Consider the following 17596-nt stretch of genomic DNA (forward strand, 5'->3'; position numbering starts at 1 on the left):
TTCTCGACTGGGAATTTGAATTTGCAGTTGCACATTCCAAAGGCCTTGTAAGTTCTTTCCAGTTTGGGAAAAGGAGCAGCTAAGGGCACCCATGGAAACGCTTACTAATTGTGTGACCTTAGGCAAGTCCCCCTAACGTCACCAAAGATAAAATTCCCTTATGAGTAAAAGGGGATCATAAAATGGAGATAATAATTCGGGCTACCTGCTATGATTGCTGTGGGATTAGGGAAGAAGATGCACGTGATACATTTAGCAGAGTGCCTGGTGCCTAGTAGGTGCCCATTAAAATTTAGCTGTGACTGTTCTCTTTAGCTGACACACAGGACTGCCTTGAATGTTCACATCCCAGAGAAAGGTGCTCGGGAAGATTTCTCAGTGTTCCGCCTGCCAGGTCAGTTTACAGTTTAAAGAATCCCTTTGTTCAAAGGGTGAGCAAATCCAGGCCTCGTGTATCTGCAGCAATGAAACAAAGGAGCTTTCTGCCTGATCTTCACCCCAAAGGCAGTCTCTCTTTTTAAATGCCTGCACACATGTTATTTATTTATTTTTGGTTAACGTTTAAATTGAGGTTTTGGCTGAAACAGCCTGCGCGCACTTGAAAAGCCAACAGGCTCATTGGGCAGCCGATAAAGCTCTCGGGATTTCCCCGCGGGGCTGCGGAGAGTACAGACAGGAAGCCTGGGGACCCAGCGCCTGACCAGAACTTCCTCGGGGGAGGCTGCAGGGGAGCAGGGGCATCCTGCACAGAACGCTCTAGAGCGCGCAGGCCAAAGCAGCAAGCTGCTCCTGACACGTGCTGCAAGAGGGTCCCCGACCCGGGGGTCCGGACCCTGCACGCATGATGGGGGGAGGTGGCGGCTTCCCCCTCAGCTCCGCGGAGAGAAGCTGACACTGCCAGGCTGGAACCTTCCATTCCGGCCCAGCCTCTTCCTCCCTCGCTGTGCCGAGGAGGGATCTAGAAGGGACTTTCCAGAGAGGGTTAGCGTGCAGGGTGTGGAAATGGAATAAAAGCATATGCAAATAGGCCTTAGCTGCCTTCCTCTACCCCAGCAAATAAGAGTCTTTCTCCAGAAAGATGCTCTTTCTCCAAGACGCTTGACCGCTTGACCGCGCTTCCTTCCCTGGATGGCACCAGCAGGGCAGATTGGAGTGGTAAACCCTGGGCCGGAAGGCATGCCAAAGGGGGGACAGGATGGACAGGAGACAGTAGCACAACGAGGAGGGGGAGAACGGCGGCTGAATTGGAAATGATAAAATAAAATGAAATTTTAGGAGCTCGCTGTGAGTATGAGCTGGGAAAAAATAATCATTGCAAGCTGATTTATTATGTACTTATCTTCTGTTTGAGAGGCAGCAGGCTTTTGTACAGTGGATTATTGCAGAGTAAATGGCACATTAAAGATATAATCAAGATGTTTAAGGCATATTGAAATGACATTAGAATTAAAGTAGGTGAGACTTTTGTCATGGTCTGGAAATAGAAAAATGTCAGTGACTTGGAGATATTTCCAGTGCTTTAGTAAAGATGTGGCTCCATTTCCAAAGGGACATATTTTTAACCTTTTGTTATTTTCGGGGTGGGGTGGGATAGAGTGGGGTCAGGAAGTGGTTTAGCATCTCTATGGATGATAAAATAATATCCTTTAAACCTGGAGTTGTAGACTGTGGTCTCTATTTAGCAAGTCATAAACTTTCTTGCAGTGACAATAGCATGAAAATATTGCACAGTAAATATGGTGCTCTTAGGAGGTTTCAGGGTTGGAGGACTATGGCTATTACTTTTTGTTTATTGTGTTCCTATTCTCAATCTCAATCTTGTCTTTGGATATTAAGAATTTTTTTAAATTTTCTATTGTTTTAAAGAATCTTTTACATACTGAACCTGACTTGTATACTAATTGGCAAACAGTGTCACTTTTCTTTCTTGATGCCTCAATGGGTTTAATTATTGTATTACTGTTTTTTCTTGTCATTTGAGACCTTCACATTCAGTGTCCTTTCTTTCTTTCTTTTTTTTTTTTTTTTTTTTTTGAGATGGAGTCTTGCTCCTGGCCTGTCGCCCAGGCTGGAGGGCAGTGGTACGATCTCGGCTCACTGCATCCTCCGCCTCCTGGGTCCAAGCAATTCTTGTGCCTCAGCCTTGAGAGTAGCTGGGATTACAGATGCGCGCCACCATGCCTGGCTAATTTTTGTATTTTTAGTAGAGACAGGGTTTCGCCATGTTGGCCAGGCTGGTCTCGAACTCCTGACCTCAGGTGATCTGCCCGCTTCGGCCTCCCAAAGTGCAATGTCCTTTATTTCATTTGTGTGCCCTGGTTCTGCTTTGATTTTGTCCCAAACCCTTCTGAGTGTAGCGCTTTGCTGACACTTTATCCCTGTTATTAACAATGGGTTTTTGGACAGAACTGGCTTCTCTTTATTTGTTTTTGTTGTTTTTAAAATCATACTGCTGTCCTTATGCATGGTACTCCTTGGAACAGATTAGCAGCCATACAAGAAGCTCTTTGAGAGAGAGAACGTGGACTCTGGGGGTCGTACCGGTTGTTTGGAGTTGTTGGACTGTTAGCTTGTGGAGTGGGTGGTGTTTCATCTTCAGGATTCCGTGAGGCCAGGCCTGGGATGGGGCGAGGAGCTGACTGGATGGCCCCTGGTGATGCATTCCTGGGCCCTCTTCTCATCTCTGAATTCCTAGAGTCCCACTTTCTCCAAAGACCCTGTGGGAATCAGATGCACGCACTGCTTCAGTTCTGTGTAGTTTTAGGTTCTCAGTGGAGGCCTTTGGGCTCAACCTGTAGTAAATATTTGTTTTCTGTGGCTGTCAGCAATCTATAGTCTTGGGTGTGGTCTCTAAAAGCCAGCTTTTGGGCAATTTTTGAACTGCAATGGGGATTCCTCCTTCTGGTTGTTCTACAATTTGGCAAACGTTTCTTATTTTGTTCTGGGCTTCAGTCTTACTTAATAACAAGAGAAAATCTTCTATTTTTAACAATAACTTATGAATTATTTTTATGACTTACACTTTGTAAAGCATTTTTGTCATTTCATGTAATTCTTTCATAAAATTTGTAAGGTTGGTAGAAACAGTAGAATTAGCACATAATGGGAACTTATTAAATATTTGTTAAATGAATGAATTAAATCCATTTTACTGCTAAGGAAATTGAAACTCAAAGAGATCAGGTGATCAACTTAAGGCTCCACATTCCAGTAGGGACTCACATCTGATTTTTCCCATTCCAGACTGACTCTGATATAATATCTTACATACTATTTGTTACTCTTTCTCCAAGATCTTAGAAAGATCTTTTGATTCTCTAAGAAAAGATAATAGGACAATGCAAATGCGTGGATACACCATCAAAGGGGTGGCTGAGGGCTGTCTACCTCTTTGTATAGTTCTTTCCTAGGTTCCTGACTCTGCTAAAAACTTATATCCTTAAAGATATGACTATTTAGATACATTCCTTGTTGGAGATAAGAACACAAGTTCATTGCTGAATCATGGTGTATATATACAAAAAAAAAAAAGAGTGCACAAGTTCATGCTGAGAAAAATGACTATCTTGAATTTTTAATATTTTTTGGAAGTTTGAGCATAAAACTCTGCACATCTCAGGGGAAGTTAATTTCAGAGTTTTGGATGTGGAGCTGAGTATTTTCTCTAGCTTTGTCTCTTGGGGTACTGGAGAGAGTCATGCACTGCCTCCATTTTGGGGTAATCTTCGTGTGTAGCAATCAGCACTCATCTAGCCTACAGTCATCATTATCAGCTGCCCCCACTGCTGGAGGAAATGTCACCCATATCAGTTCAGACATTAAAATAGTAAGAAAAGAGCCAGTTGTTCTAGCCAAACCCAGAATTAGGCTTAAGGTCGCAACTATGTAACAATAACATCCATCAGCTTGCCAGAGATTTCCTTCAAGCGGGGACACCAGGAACAGAGAGAAGGAAGAAAAATTTCCCTGTTAAATCTAAAGCAAATTAGAGAGGGATGCCAAATGGGTGTTCCCCACAAGGGCCTTTCCCTTTGACTTCTGTAACCCGAGATTCAAAGTTTTGGCTCTGGATTATCTCCCAGAAGAAAGCTGCAAAAACAACTCTGGTTACTTCTTTACTAAACTGATACTCTTTGCTGCTCCAGTGTGCAATTATATTGCCACACAGATAGTCTCAGACTTGTCAGTCTTTTTTGCAATTGCTTTTGTGTCTCATTGAGAAAGGACTTCCTCAAGTGAAGATTGTAAAGATTTATTTTTATATTTACCTTTGAAACTTCTATAGTTTTTGTTGCTATCACATTGTTCATTTGCATTTAGTTCTGTCATCCATCTGAAGTATATTTTTGTGTATGATATAAGACAGATCTGGTGTTAATGTTTTCCTCTTTAGGTACTAGTTTTTCCTCTACTTTTTTAAAAAAACTAAAATTTTAGCATTAGGATCGTTTTAGACTTTATAGAAGCATTGCATAGACAGTACAGAGAGTTCTCGTACACTCCGCTTTCCTGCTTTTTGATTTCTTCCTCTGCTTTGAAAGGATATTTTTACCTGGTCCTAAATTACAGCATGTACACATGTATCTTTCTAGAATCTCATTTTTATTCTATTGGTGATTTGCTATTTCTGCTCCAGTGTCACATGTTTAATTATTATTTCTAGAGATTTCATAGCTTTTGCTAGGAAACCTGAGATCTCACAGGGCTTTTAAGAGGTCAAATTCAGCCTTCAGGCAAGTGAAATAATATCAACCTTGTAAGTTGTTGCTGCTGAGGTAACCTGCCAGGAAGTAACACAGCTGCTACATACGGAAGGGAGATGATCATTGGTCACCCGCCCTTTTCTCTGGGCACAAGTCTTGGACACAATAGCAAGGACCAGGCTTTGGAGTAGAGTTTCTTCACCTTAGCGCTATTAACATTTTAGGACTGAAAGTTCTTTACTCTTGGGGGGTGCTGACCTGTGCATTGTAAGGTGTTTATCAGCATCTCTGGCCTCAACCCACTAGATGCCCTCCAACTCATGACACCTTGAAATGACAACCAACTCATGGCAATCAAAAATATTTTCAGACACTGTGAATATTCCTAGGAAGGTTAAGCCTCCCCTTCCACTCCCCCTGCCCCTCCAGTTGAGAACCACTACTCTGGAGCCAGCCTGAGTGTTAACCTTGGCTCTACTGTTTAGTAACTGTGTGCCTTCATTTTGTTAATGAAAAATAGCCAAATTCTATAAAATATTTGAAGAGATTTATTCTGAGCCAAATTTGAGTGACCGTGGCCCGTGACACAGCCCTCAGGAGGTGCTGAGAACATGGGCCCGAGGTGGCTCAGGTGCATATTGGTTTTATACATTTTAGACAGGCATGAGACATCAATCAAATACATTTAAAAAATACATTAGTTTGGTCCAGAAAGGTGGGACAACTCAGAGCGGAGGCTTCTAGGCTATAGGTAAATTTAAACATTTTCTGGTTGACGGTTGAGTTTGTCTAAAGACCTGGGATCAACAGAAAGTAATGGCTGGGTTAAGATGAAGGATTGTGGAACCCAAGTTCTTATTTGTAGAGGAAGCCTTTAAGTACTAGGCTTTACAGAGAATAGGTTGTAAAATTTTCTCTTCTCTTCTGTTCTCTTCTCTTCTTGACAGAGTCTCGCTCTGCTGCCCAGGCTGGAATGCAGTGGCACAACCTCGGCTCACTGCAACGTCCACCTCCCAGGTTTAAGCGATTCTCCTGCCTCAGCCTCCCGAGTAGCTGGGACACCACGGAGTAGCTGGCGGGCACCACCACGCATGGCTCATTTTTGTATTTTTAGTAGAGACAGGGTTTCACCATGTTGGCCAGGCTGGTCTCGAACTCCTGACCTTAGATGATCTGCCCGCCTCAGCCTCCAAAAGTGCTGGGATTACAGGCATGAGCCATGGTGTCTGGCCCATAAGATATTTCTTATCAGACTTACAGTCTGTGTTGATGTTAATGCCGGAGAGGTATAATGAGGCATGTTCGAACCCCACTTCCCATCATGGCCCGAAACAGTCTCTCAGGTTACATTTTAAAAGAGCGTTGGCTGAGGAGGAAGTCCATTCAGATGGTTGGGGTGGGGGGTGCTTCAAATTTTGTTTTTGGTTAACAATTTCCTCCTGTGTAAAATGCTAACAATAATAGTGCCTATCTCCTAGGATGGTCACAAAGGCCAAATGAGCTAATTAATCACAGGAAATGCTCAGAACAGACTCTGGTAGGAAAGACCTGAGCTCGATGTTAACCATTACATTATTAAAAAAAATCCTTTACATTTGATCTCACTCCTGATTATCCCATAGACTTCCCATTTTTCCTACACCTCCATGTCTTCTCTGCCGTGGAGCAAAATGTTTAAATCACAACAATATGCACCAAAACATTACATGTCTATGTTAATGAAATGGAACTCTATTTTCAGGGCTCCGTAACTGCTAATTAATCAACTCCCATGATAAACTCATCTGAGCTGTGTGTGAATTTTATTTGCAGCTGCAGAACAGCAATTCGTTAGTTAACAGGCCTTTAAGTGACAATCCAGCTCTTTGGAGCAGGAGAAAGGCCCAGAAATGATTTTCTGAGCAAGATGGAATGACAGTGGGGAAGATAAAAATCTGGATAAGGAGAAGACTGAGGATTTACTTGACTCATTAACTTGATGGCTTTGGGAATGCTGTGTTCATTTACCGTTAAAACACACCATCATCTTGCAATTCAGAGGGGGATGAATGAAGACTCGTTTTCTAGCAATTCATGTTACTTAGTCACCCAGAAATTTTTTTTTTTGTTTTGCTTTTTGTAGCAGCAGCTATTGTAAAACCATTACGTTTGTTATTAACCTTGCCTGAGAGCCTTTCTCCCGGGGATGATTATTGCTATGCGTAAGAGCTGGTTGAGGATGGCAGGTGTGGGCTCTCTGCCTTTATCCTAAAGGCTCAATTCCTTCTTCCAGTGAAACCAGGACTTGGTTTGATGAAGAGAAGGAAGTGCCTTGGACTGAGCGTTGGGGACTGTAGTCAGGCTCATTGGTTTGATGACCTTGGTGATGCTCACTTAATTCACTTAGTCAATACAGCAGAGTGGTTGGAAGCCTGGGTTCTGGAGGCAGCATGATTAAGTTGAAAACCTAGTTTCTTAACTTGCCAGCTGTGTGGCCTGGGCAAGCTGCTGAACCTTTCGGAGCCTAATTTTTCTCATTTATAAAATGATGTTGATCATAGTACCTACCTCACAGTTTTATTAGGAATTTTTAGTGAAATAATTCATTTAGCCTTACCCCTAATAAGCATGTAATACATCTTAACTACAATGATAACTCTTATTATTCATTTGCGAGCTTTCTATGAGCCAGGCATTGTAAGGATACAGCACACATTCAGGTCAAATAAGACATTTTGGGCTTCCGAAGAGTTTATTCCCTGGAGATTGGAAGGAGAGAATTGTTTCCACAGAGGTAAGCATCTAAGGCTGTGGACGTGGGGAGGGAATTGGAGAAGCTCTTTGGGAGGTGGTGACCTTTATGGAGGGACTTGTCCCTAGAGACTGGTACCTGAGTAACTACAAAGGGAATGGACCCCAGATGTAGGCAGAGCCCATACACATAGAGACAGAACATCAAGACCATGGAAACAGGGGTGAAACTTAGAATATTCTCCCCATCCCCAAATAGAAAACAGTTAACAAGTTTGAAATGTATAGGCTGGAAGACCAGAGAGAAATGTATTGCCTGTTTCTGCTTAGTGAATCTAGCCATCAGTTTCTGTGACTTTAAGCATGTTTTATGCCAGGCGTCTGATTCCCAGCTGACTGGGCCCCAGAGCCTAGAGGTGCCCAGGACAAGGTGTATGGGTTGCAATTATTTGTTTGGCTATTTGTGTTTAGTAACGTTTTTTTTTCACCTTGCAGGAACTCACCTCATGGTTATAAGGGGAATTTTTTTTACAGAAAGGGCTAGCAAAGTTCAATACTGGAGGATCACCTTACAGCTTCCTCTTGGCAAACATTTGTTGGCCCAAAAATGTTTCCATGCTAGCTCCAGCTTTCCTCCTAAGGCGGTGCAGAGATCTAAATGAGATAATTATGCAGACTATTTAAAAATTTTTTAAAAAAATAAAGTGCTACGTTAGGTACTACATAATTTTTTTTTTTATAGCTAGCATATAAAGGAATTTGGATGTATCTCCTTTACACCTTTTGAGAATGAACTGAAAGACCAGGATTAATTTAGCTTTGAAAGGATATCGAATTTGTAAAGTTATACTAGGTAAGTCTCTCTTAAAAGCCATGCATATTGAAAACCCATTCCTTTATTCTAACTCTGTATAGCAAGAGCAAAGTGCCACAGTAGTATTTTTTGGGGTGAGATCTGGCAAAGTATATTTATAACAACTTTTGGGTTCCTTTATAATTTTCTATCATATGGTGGGAAAAATACATAAAAGGAAAGGGGGTGGATTCTTAAAAATGGAAGCAAATAGTTTCTCTGTCACAATGCACTATGACCAAATGAGGTATGGGATTTCTTTTCATAGGACAAGTTATACATTTGCCCAACATAGTTACACAATAGGACTCTGTCTTAAAAGAGAATTCAGTTTTTTATTGATCTAATGCAACTACAGTTTTCCTGGGCTGTGCACTAGGGAAATGATAATAATGGATGGAGCAGTCATGCTGACAAATGTAAATGGTCAGTGGTTAAAAGACCTTCATATTGCTCTTTTGTTTCCATGTTTTCTGACTGCAAATCTCATGAAGTTGACAAAATGGCTCATAGTGCAAAGTACGTCCTGGTAAACAGGAGGCAATTACTTTGCTGTGTTGCTCTGTTCTGTTCCCCATTCTGGCTGAGGAATGGCTCCCACTGTACAGTTTAAGTTTATTTTGGCCTGGCTGTTTTGGCGGCACAAGAACAAACTAGTGCCTCACTGGAGATATAGATTCTGAAGAACTGGAGGTTTGAGGGTCTGGGAGACCAGGGACAGGTGGGGGCAGGGGGCAGCAAGGGGACCAATGGCTTACCATTTGGTAAGATGGACATCACCACCCTGATGTCCAGCTTTCCATGCAATGCAGTGACTGGGAGCTTGTGGGAGGTCGTCTGAAAGATACTGTGGTCTTCCGAAACAGAATATGTCAGTCAGGCAGAGGATGGGAAGATGACTGAGGACGGGAGGGGAACTTTCAGTGGGCAGAGAGAAGGAGTGGTTAATCATAATAAAAACATAGAATTTGTGATTATAAAATAATTACTCTAGAAGTGTTTTCTAATTGTCTACCATGTGCCGTGCACTGCTGTTGTGGGACGGGGTTAAAAGAGGCGGAAAATGTGATATCCGCCTTTGAGAATTTCACAGTCTCACAAGACTTGCACCGATGGGTGCAAGACCCCGCAGGATCACATGTTAAATTGCGTGACTGGATGACAGATGTGTGGGATGATTTTTTACCCTCCTCCCAGCTGTTTTCCACACCCAACCAAAATATCTAAAAAATGCAACCTGGATCACATTCCTTCCGTGTTTCCTCTGTCTTTAGTTAAGGTCAACTCCGTATTTCTCAGCAAGGCCAACATGAATCGGCTCTTGCCTTTCTGGGCCTTCCTCTCCTCATGCCATCCCTAGTCTCGTTATTGACCTCAGTAGAGGAGTCTCTCTCCGTCCTCACAAGTGTGCCTGGTCACATCCTATTTGTGACCATTTGGACATTCTGTTCCCTGTGCCTGGAACTCTCTTTTTACCTGGTCTTTGCCAGACCACGCTCTACTTATTCTTCAGGGTTTCTCCTTAAATGTCATTTCTTTGCAACTACCAGGTGCTTCACAGAACCTTGAGCTTTTCCACTGGTTGCATTTATCACATTCAGGCTCACTTATTTGTGTGATTATCAGTGAGATTTCAGTCTCTCCTGTTTGGTGATCTCCATGGGCCATGCTGGTCTTGTCTGTGCTGCAACCCCAGGATCTAGCACAGGCCCGACACATGCAGCAGGTGCTCTGTAAGTCAGTGATGGGTGAATGGATTAGCAAGGAGAGGTTCCACTGGGTCAGTGCAGTTGTCCTTTCAAAGCACTTTGTTGCTCCTCCTGGAGCCCTTGGTATGTTGAACTTAGCATCCTGTTTGTCTACCCTCACACCGTCATAAGCTTCCAGAGAGCAGGGATTGAATCATCATCATCTTTTCATCTGTAGCGCCTGGTTCACATAGAAACTCAGTGCAGGTTGTAGGATGAAGGAAAGAATAAACTGTGTACGAATGGAGCAGGCCTTATCTGGGTTTTAAAGCTTGCCTGGGGAGGAAGGTGGAGAAAAAGTGAATTCAAGGATCCAAAATAGCAGTGGGAGCCAGGATGCAAAACAAGAGTAGGGTTTTGTTTTGTTTTAAAGCTGAAAATCTGCATTAGAAAAATACCGGATAGTCACCAGACACAGCATGACAGGATGTACTCATGCTACAAAGATGGGAGGGTTGAGTGGGGGGAGGCTTGGAATTTCCCCAGCTGAACTTTATAGCTTGAACAATGTCCATCTTTCAGAGCTTGCTGCTCTCCTCAGGAGTTTTATCCATTCAACAAATTTTTATCAAGCACCTATTCCATGGGGAAGATATGCCTCCCCTCGAAGAGCATGAAAATTGGCCCTTAGGAGGTGAAAAAAACCTCTCTTTATGTGTAAAGCACAAATATACATACAGTATATATAGACATATAGTATATCTGTAGTGTTAACATTTCATAGTAGGGGGGATTAGGAAAAAAAAAGTCTGAAAATGGATGATAATGAAAAAAAGATTGAGAAACTGATCTACTCTGTGCCAGGCATTCTTCTGGTTAAAGGGCCTACTCCCATGAAGCTTTCACTCTTACCAGGCAGAAACACAGTAAACAAATAAGTAACTGTAAACTAATAATAAATTGTGTGAGGCGGAAAAGCAGGCAAGGGGCTGGAACATTTGGGGGATGGGTGGGGCATGTCTGTGTTTCCTTAGGTAGGGTGGGTGAGGGATGGACTCTGATGAGGTGAGGTTTGAGAACAGTCTGGAAGAAGTGACAGGTGAACAGTGGAAATATTTTGGGAAAGAGCATTCCAGGAAGAGGTAACAGCTTGGTGCAATTAAGAACAGCAAGGAGGCCAGGTGGGCAGGAGTGGATGGATGAGGGAAGGATGGTAGAAAATGCGATTGGAGGTAGAGGCAGGGGCCAGATGACATGGGCCTTGTAGGCCATGCTGAGGGGTTTGGGTTTTGTTCTCTGTGTGATGGAAAGCTGCTGGAGAGCTTTATGCAGGGAAGTGACATGATTTGATTTATCTCTCCTTTTTTTTTTTGAGACGGAGTCTCACTCTGTCTCCCAGGCTGGAGTGCAATGGCATGATCTCGGCTCACTGCAACCTCCGCCTCCCAGGATCAAGCAATTCTTCCTGCCTCAGCCTCCCGAGTAGCTGGGATTACAGGCACCCGCCATCATGCCCAGCTAATTTTTGTATTTTTGTAGAGACAGGGTTTCACCATGTTGGCCAGGCTGGTCTTGAACTCCTGACTTCAGATGATCTGCCTGCCTCGGTTTCCCAGAGTGCTGGGATTACAGGTGTGAGCCACTGTGCCTGGCCTCTTTTTTTTTTTTTTAATACTTTAAGTTCTGGGATACATGTACAGACGGTACAGGTTTGTTACATAGGTATACATGTGCCATGGTGGTTTGCTGCACCCATCAACCTGTTGTCTAGGTTTTAAGCCCCGCATGCATTAGGTATTTGTCCTATTGCTCTCCCTCCCCTTGTCCCCCACCCTCCGACAGGCCCCAGTATGTGATGTTCCCCTCCCTGTGTCCATGTGTTCTCATTGTTCAGCTCCTACTTGTGAGTTATCTTTTAATAAGATCCCTCTGACTGCTGTTTGGAGGGTGGACTGCAGAGGCAGGAGTGGAATCAGGAGACCTCACTGTTGCAGGTCTCCTAGGTGGGAGCTGATGGTGGCTTGGGTGAGGGTAAACAGATTCTACATGTACTGTGAAGGCAGAGCTTTCAGGACCCACAGAGGGATCGAATGAAAGGTCTCCTCTCTACCAGCTGCTGGCCTCTCTTGTGAAGGCCAGGCTGAGTACATGTTTATCTAGCATTCTGCAGTTACTTATTTTTCATCTGTGTACCTTGCCACCTTATCTAGTCTTTGAATTCCTTTAGGGAAGAAACCATTTTTGTTTATGTCTTCAAGAGCCAGACAGTGGGGCCGAATGGTCAAAAGTGTTAGTTGTATGTGCTAGGCGGATATTTTAACTGCTTAGCTACTGCTCTTCCTCCTCCTTGTCTTCTTTTTCCTTCTCCTCCTCCTCTTTTTTAATCAAGTGAGGATGGCAATGGCTTTTTTTTATGGCTTTTGAGAGTGAAGTGAGATTTGCGTGAAAGTGCCTTGTTGGCTGGTTGTGGTGTCTCACGCCTGTAATACCAGCACTTTGGGAGGCCAAGGTGGGTGGATTGCTTGAGTCCAGGAATTTGAGACCAGCCTGGGCAACAGGGCAAAACCACCTAAGTTGGAGCACTTTTCCCCTTCCATGTCTTGGTTTTCCTTCATGTGAAAGGGAAGGCAACACTTACTTAAAAAAGTGGAAACTCTGAAATAATTTACATTGTATTCTAAGTGGTAAAAGGCCACATTGAGGGTGATGGAGTAGCCATTACATGTCACTTGAGGGAAGTGAGTGTCTCTAGTGAATCATTATGAGTAAACGGATTTGGTGCTGCAGCATGAGCAATACAAAACGTTTATATAGTAATCACCAAATTGTGTGGATCCAACCAGAAGAAAAAAATGCCTGAGCTTTGGCTTAGGGCCATGGCTGAACGGGAGCATGAAGCCTGGCACGGAACAGAAGGAATGAAAGGCATGGATGTAGCACAGCGATAGACATAAATAGATGCAAGTTTAAGCAGAGATGGAAATGCGTGGCTGCCGCTTTTTCCCTCTGCACTCACGGCAGGCTCAGAGCTGGAATTAGAACACTGGCAGCCAAACTCTAGAGCCTGTTGTCTAAGCATTATACTTTGCTTTCTCCAGATATACCCAAATGTTACCCCAGAATCCTTCTATCTGCAGATTAATTCCCCCGGCTTCATTAAGATTGTGGGGTTCAGGTTTATTTTACAGTGCCATTCATTTGTTCACCCACTCATTCATTTGTCCACAAATTAAACACTACTTTTGTGCATCTGCCATGTGCCAGGCACAGTTAGGTGCCAGGGATCCAGTCGTGAATAAAACAATCTCGGCTTGGGGCTACAGTTAGTAGAAGCAACACTTCTTGTTTAGGACTGTCAGTGGTGGGAGGGCCCAGGATTTGTGTGATTTGCCACAAATTTAGTGGTCCCCTTTTCTGCATTGAACCAGAAAGTCTTCTAATTGGTGAAGAAAATCAGCAACAATCTGAAAAATAAAATATGGCACCCTATGCTTCACCCTGGACCAGAAATTGGGCCACCTGCCATCATTTTCTGACCAGGCTGATTTAGCTATTTGACCTTCGGCCTCAATTATAACTCATGTTCAAGCAGTGGTTTCTCATACATTAGTTTACTTTGCTCCTTCCAATACCTGATTGGTGAGAGAGGACCATTTCTGAGGAGGTCTCTGATGTGTAGAGAGGTTATATGACCTGCCAGTTCCCATAGCTGGTAGGAGACAAGCTAGGGCTAAAACCCAGTTTTAACTTCTATCACCCTTTTTTTTTTTTTTTTTTTTTTTTTTTTGAGACAGTCTCACTCTGTCACCCAGGCTGGAGTGCAGTGGCACGATCTCAGCTCACTGCAACCTCCACCTCCCAGGTTGAAGCATTCCTCCTGCCTCAGCCTCCTGAGTAGCTGGGACTACAAGTGCGTGCCATCATGCTTAGCTAATTTTTGTATTTTTAGTAGAGATGGGGTTTCAGCATGTTGGCCAGGCTGGTCTCAAACTCCTGACCTTATGATCCCCTCACCTCTGCCTCCCAAAGTGCTGGGATTACAGGCATGAGCCACTGTGCCCAGCCTATCACCTTGTTTTTATTATCTCATCATGTTGTCATTTTAATGTTTTTAACTTTTCAGTTTCCCCATCTTTAAAATAAGGAAATTCAACTGTGTGGTTTGTAAAAGTAAGTTCCCTCCCTCCCTCCTTTCCCTCTTCTCTCCCTCCCTCCCTCCCCTCTCTCCCTCCCTCCCTCCCCTCTCTCCCTCCCTCCCTCCCCTCTCTCCCTCCCTCCTTCCCTCCCTTCCCTCCCTTCCCTCTCTCTCTCTCTTCCTCCCTCCCTTCCCTCTCTCCCTCCCTCCCTTCCTTCCCTCTCTCCCTCCCTCCTGTTCGTGGACCAAACTGAGGGTCAGGCTGCTCTTTCTCGTGGCCCAATAACGAGATGCAGATGAACTGGGGAGGAAGAGAGTTTTTATTTCTGTAACCAGTTACAGGGAGAAAGCCCGGAAATTATCACTAGACCAACTCAAAATTAAAAAGTTTTCTAAGCTATATGTCTACATGTAAGTGTGCGTTCATCTAAAGACATTAGTGATTAATTTCTTTTAATCTATAACTAAGGTCTGAGTCCTGAAGACCTTCCTCTAGAGCCTCAGTAAATTTACTTAGTCTAAATGGGTCCAGGTGCTGGGGTGATTACTTATCTTATCTCCTGCTAAATCATGGAGGTTTGGGGAGTTCCTTTAGACCTCCAATAAACCTGTTTGTGGAGGCCTGGGGAGTTTCTTCAGACCCCCATTAAAACTTGTTTAATCCTAAATGGGTCCTGTTAAGAATTCCTTCGTTATTTTGTCATGCTTTAGTGTCCAGGCAAAACTCTTGGTGGGCTTTTGTTGCATTCCAGCCTTTGTATAAGGGCACTGGCTCAATCAGCTTTTAATGTTTAACCTAGCTGTCAGTCAGTGCTGGGACAGTTGTGATGAAAGCTTGCATAACTGAGACCTAGCTTCCCTCCCTTCCTCCCCTCCCTACCTCCCTCCCTTCCTTCCTTCCTTCCATCCATCTATCACTGGAGTGCCTACTATGATGGAGACATTATGCTAGAAGCTGGAAATAATGTTACACAAAACACATGCACACACCCCATTAAGAAAGTTAAAAAGCCACCCAACGAATGGGAGAAAATATTTGCAAATTATACATGTGGGACTTGTATCTAGAATATATAGAGAACCCTTACAACTCAATAATAAAAATACAAACAACTCAATTACAAAATTGACAAAAAAATCTGAATAGACATTTCTCCAAAGAAACTATACAAATGGCCAGTAAGCACATGAAGAGATACTCAACATCATTAGCCATCAGGGAAATGCAAATCAAAACCATAGTGAGATACCACTTCACACCTACTAGGATAACTATACTCAAAAGATAGACATTAACAAGTATTGGCAAGATGTGGAGAAACTGGAACCCTCATACACTGCTGGTGGAATTGTAAAATAGTGTGGCCGCTTTGGAAAACAGTCTGGCCATTCATCAACTGATAGCCATACAGTTAACATATGACACAGAAATTCCACACTTAGGTATACGTCTGTGAAAGGAAAGTAGATCTCAGGACTCCCCAAATCACTAAGCCAAAGGAAAGTCAAACTGGGAACTGTGTGAGGCAAACCTGCCTCCCATTTTATTCCTACGTAAGCTAGCTACAAAGATAAAAAAGCTACATACCTCCCTCACAATTTGCCCACAAGGAAATTCCTTGTGGACAAAGGACAGACAGAATTCAGTCATTCTTCTGCTCATGTGAGACAATGCATGTCTGATTGCTTCTTCTGCCCTATTATTTCACTAAGCCAGACTAACGAATAAGTGACTATTCCTCTACCTTCCTCTCACATGTAAATTGTATATTCAGTAAAAGGCTAACCAGAGACAAAAAAATGCAACAGTTTGTCTTGCATCTACCTATGATCTGGAAGCCCCCACCCCTGCTTCTAGTTGTCCCAGCTCTCCAGACTGAACCAGTGTACATCTTACATATATTGATTGATGTCTCATGTTTCCCTATAATGTATAAAACCAAGCTGTGCCCCGACCACCTTGGGCACAATGTTGTCAGGACCTTCTGAGGCTCTGTGACAGGCATGTTCTTAACCTTGGCAAAATAAACTTCCTAAATGGATTCAGGTCTGTCTCAGATACTTTTGGGTTCACACATCCATGAGAAATGCAAACATATGTCCACGCAAAACTTTTACATGGGTATTCATTCATAGAAGCATCAAAGAGGCAAAAGGTAGCAACAACCCAAATGCCCATCAGCTGATGAATGGATAAATAAAATGTGGTAGATCCTAATGATGGAATATTATTCATCCATAGGAAGGATGTACTGATACGCATTAAAACATGGATATATCTTGAAAGCATTATCCTAAGTGAAAGAAGCCAGTCACAAAAGGCCACTGATTATATGATTTCATTTATATAAGATGTCCGGCATATATATAGACAGAACGTAGATCAGTGATTCCCCAGGGGTGAAGGAGGGGAATGGAGATTGACTGCTAATGGTTATGGGATCTATTTTGGGGATGATGAAAATGTTCTGGAATTGATTATGATGATTGTACAACTCTGCAAAATACTAAAAACCAATGCATTTTTCACTTTAAATGGGTAAATTGTCTGGTGTGTGAGCTATATAGCTATAGCTCAATAAGGCTATTATATACTTATTTTATTTTATTATTATTTTTTAGAGACAGAGTCATGCTTTGTCACCCAGCCTGGAGTGCAGTTGTGCAATCTTAGCTCACTGCAACCTCTGCCTCCTGGGTTCAAGTGATTCTTCTGCCTCAGCCTCCCAAGTAGCTGGGACTACACGTGTGCACCACCATGCCCGGCAAATTTTTGTATTTTTATTAGAGCTGGGGTTTCACCATGTTAGCCAGGTGAAACTTGAACTCCTGACCTCAGGTGATCTGCCTGCCTCAGCCTCCCAAAGTTCCGAGATTACAGGTGTGAGTCACCACACCTGGCCTATATACATATTTAAAAAACACTAGCATGGTCTCTGTGCTTATGGAAAACAGTCTTGTTGGAGAGATAATTTTAATCAAATAATTATACAAAATTATCTAACAATTACAAATTACGGTGAAGGAAAAGAATCCCATATTATGAAAGAGACTAGCTGGAGGCTAATGGTGAGGGGGTGGTAGGTAAACATTCAAGTGCTCTTACAGAGATCCCCAAGTAACAGTGGCTTAAATAAGGTAGATGTTCCATTCTTGCTGATCTATCAGTGCAGGTGTAAGTGGTCTAGGGTGTAAAAGGAAGCCTCACAATTTTGGGGCTCTTCTGGCATGCTGTTCTGCTGTTCCCTGGGGGGCTGCACTCATGTGCATGGTCCACAGTGGCTCTCCACCATGTCTACAGTCCAAGCCTGAGAAGAGGGAGGGAAACAGTAAAAAACTCTCCACTCCTGCTCATATCCAGCACTTTGTCACACCAGGTGAGGAAGCAAAGTCAGATGTCTATGTGTTCAGATACCACTTAAGGGTTCTATTAGTATAGAAGGAGGAGAGAATATATATTGGGCAAACAATTAGCAATCTCTGCCAT

At 43.1% G+C, this 17596-nt stretch overlaps 1 long non-coding RNA gene across 3 annotated transcripts in view; it reads left to right on the forward strand.

Moving 5' to 3' along the window:
* Window positions 1–497: 497 nt before the first annotated feature.
* LOC129059602 (uncharacterized) overlaps window positions 498–17596 on the forward strand; it is a 150201-nt gene continuing 133102 nt past the window's right edge. Inside the window, exons 1-2 of one of the 3 annotated variants that reach the window (XR_010140066.1) lie at window positions 498–1284; window positions 5651–7335. This is a non-coding gene — a long non-coding RNA (uncharacterized LOC129059602). Of the gene's footprint in view, window positions 1285–5650; window positions 7336–17596 lie in introns of those variants that run through there. The other 2 variants (XR_008525603.2, XR_008525604.2) reach the window with 2 other exon arrangements.

The sequence above is a fragment of the Pongo abelii genome, chromosome 4 (genome assembly GCF_028885655.2).
Source record: "Pongo abelii isolate AG06213 chromosome 4, NHGRI_mPonAbe1-v2.0_pri, whole genome shotgun sequence".
Lineage (NCBI taxonomy): Eukaryota > Metazoa > Chordata > Mammalia > Primates > Hominidae > Pongo > Pongo abelii.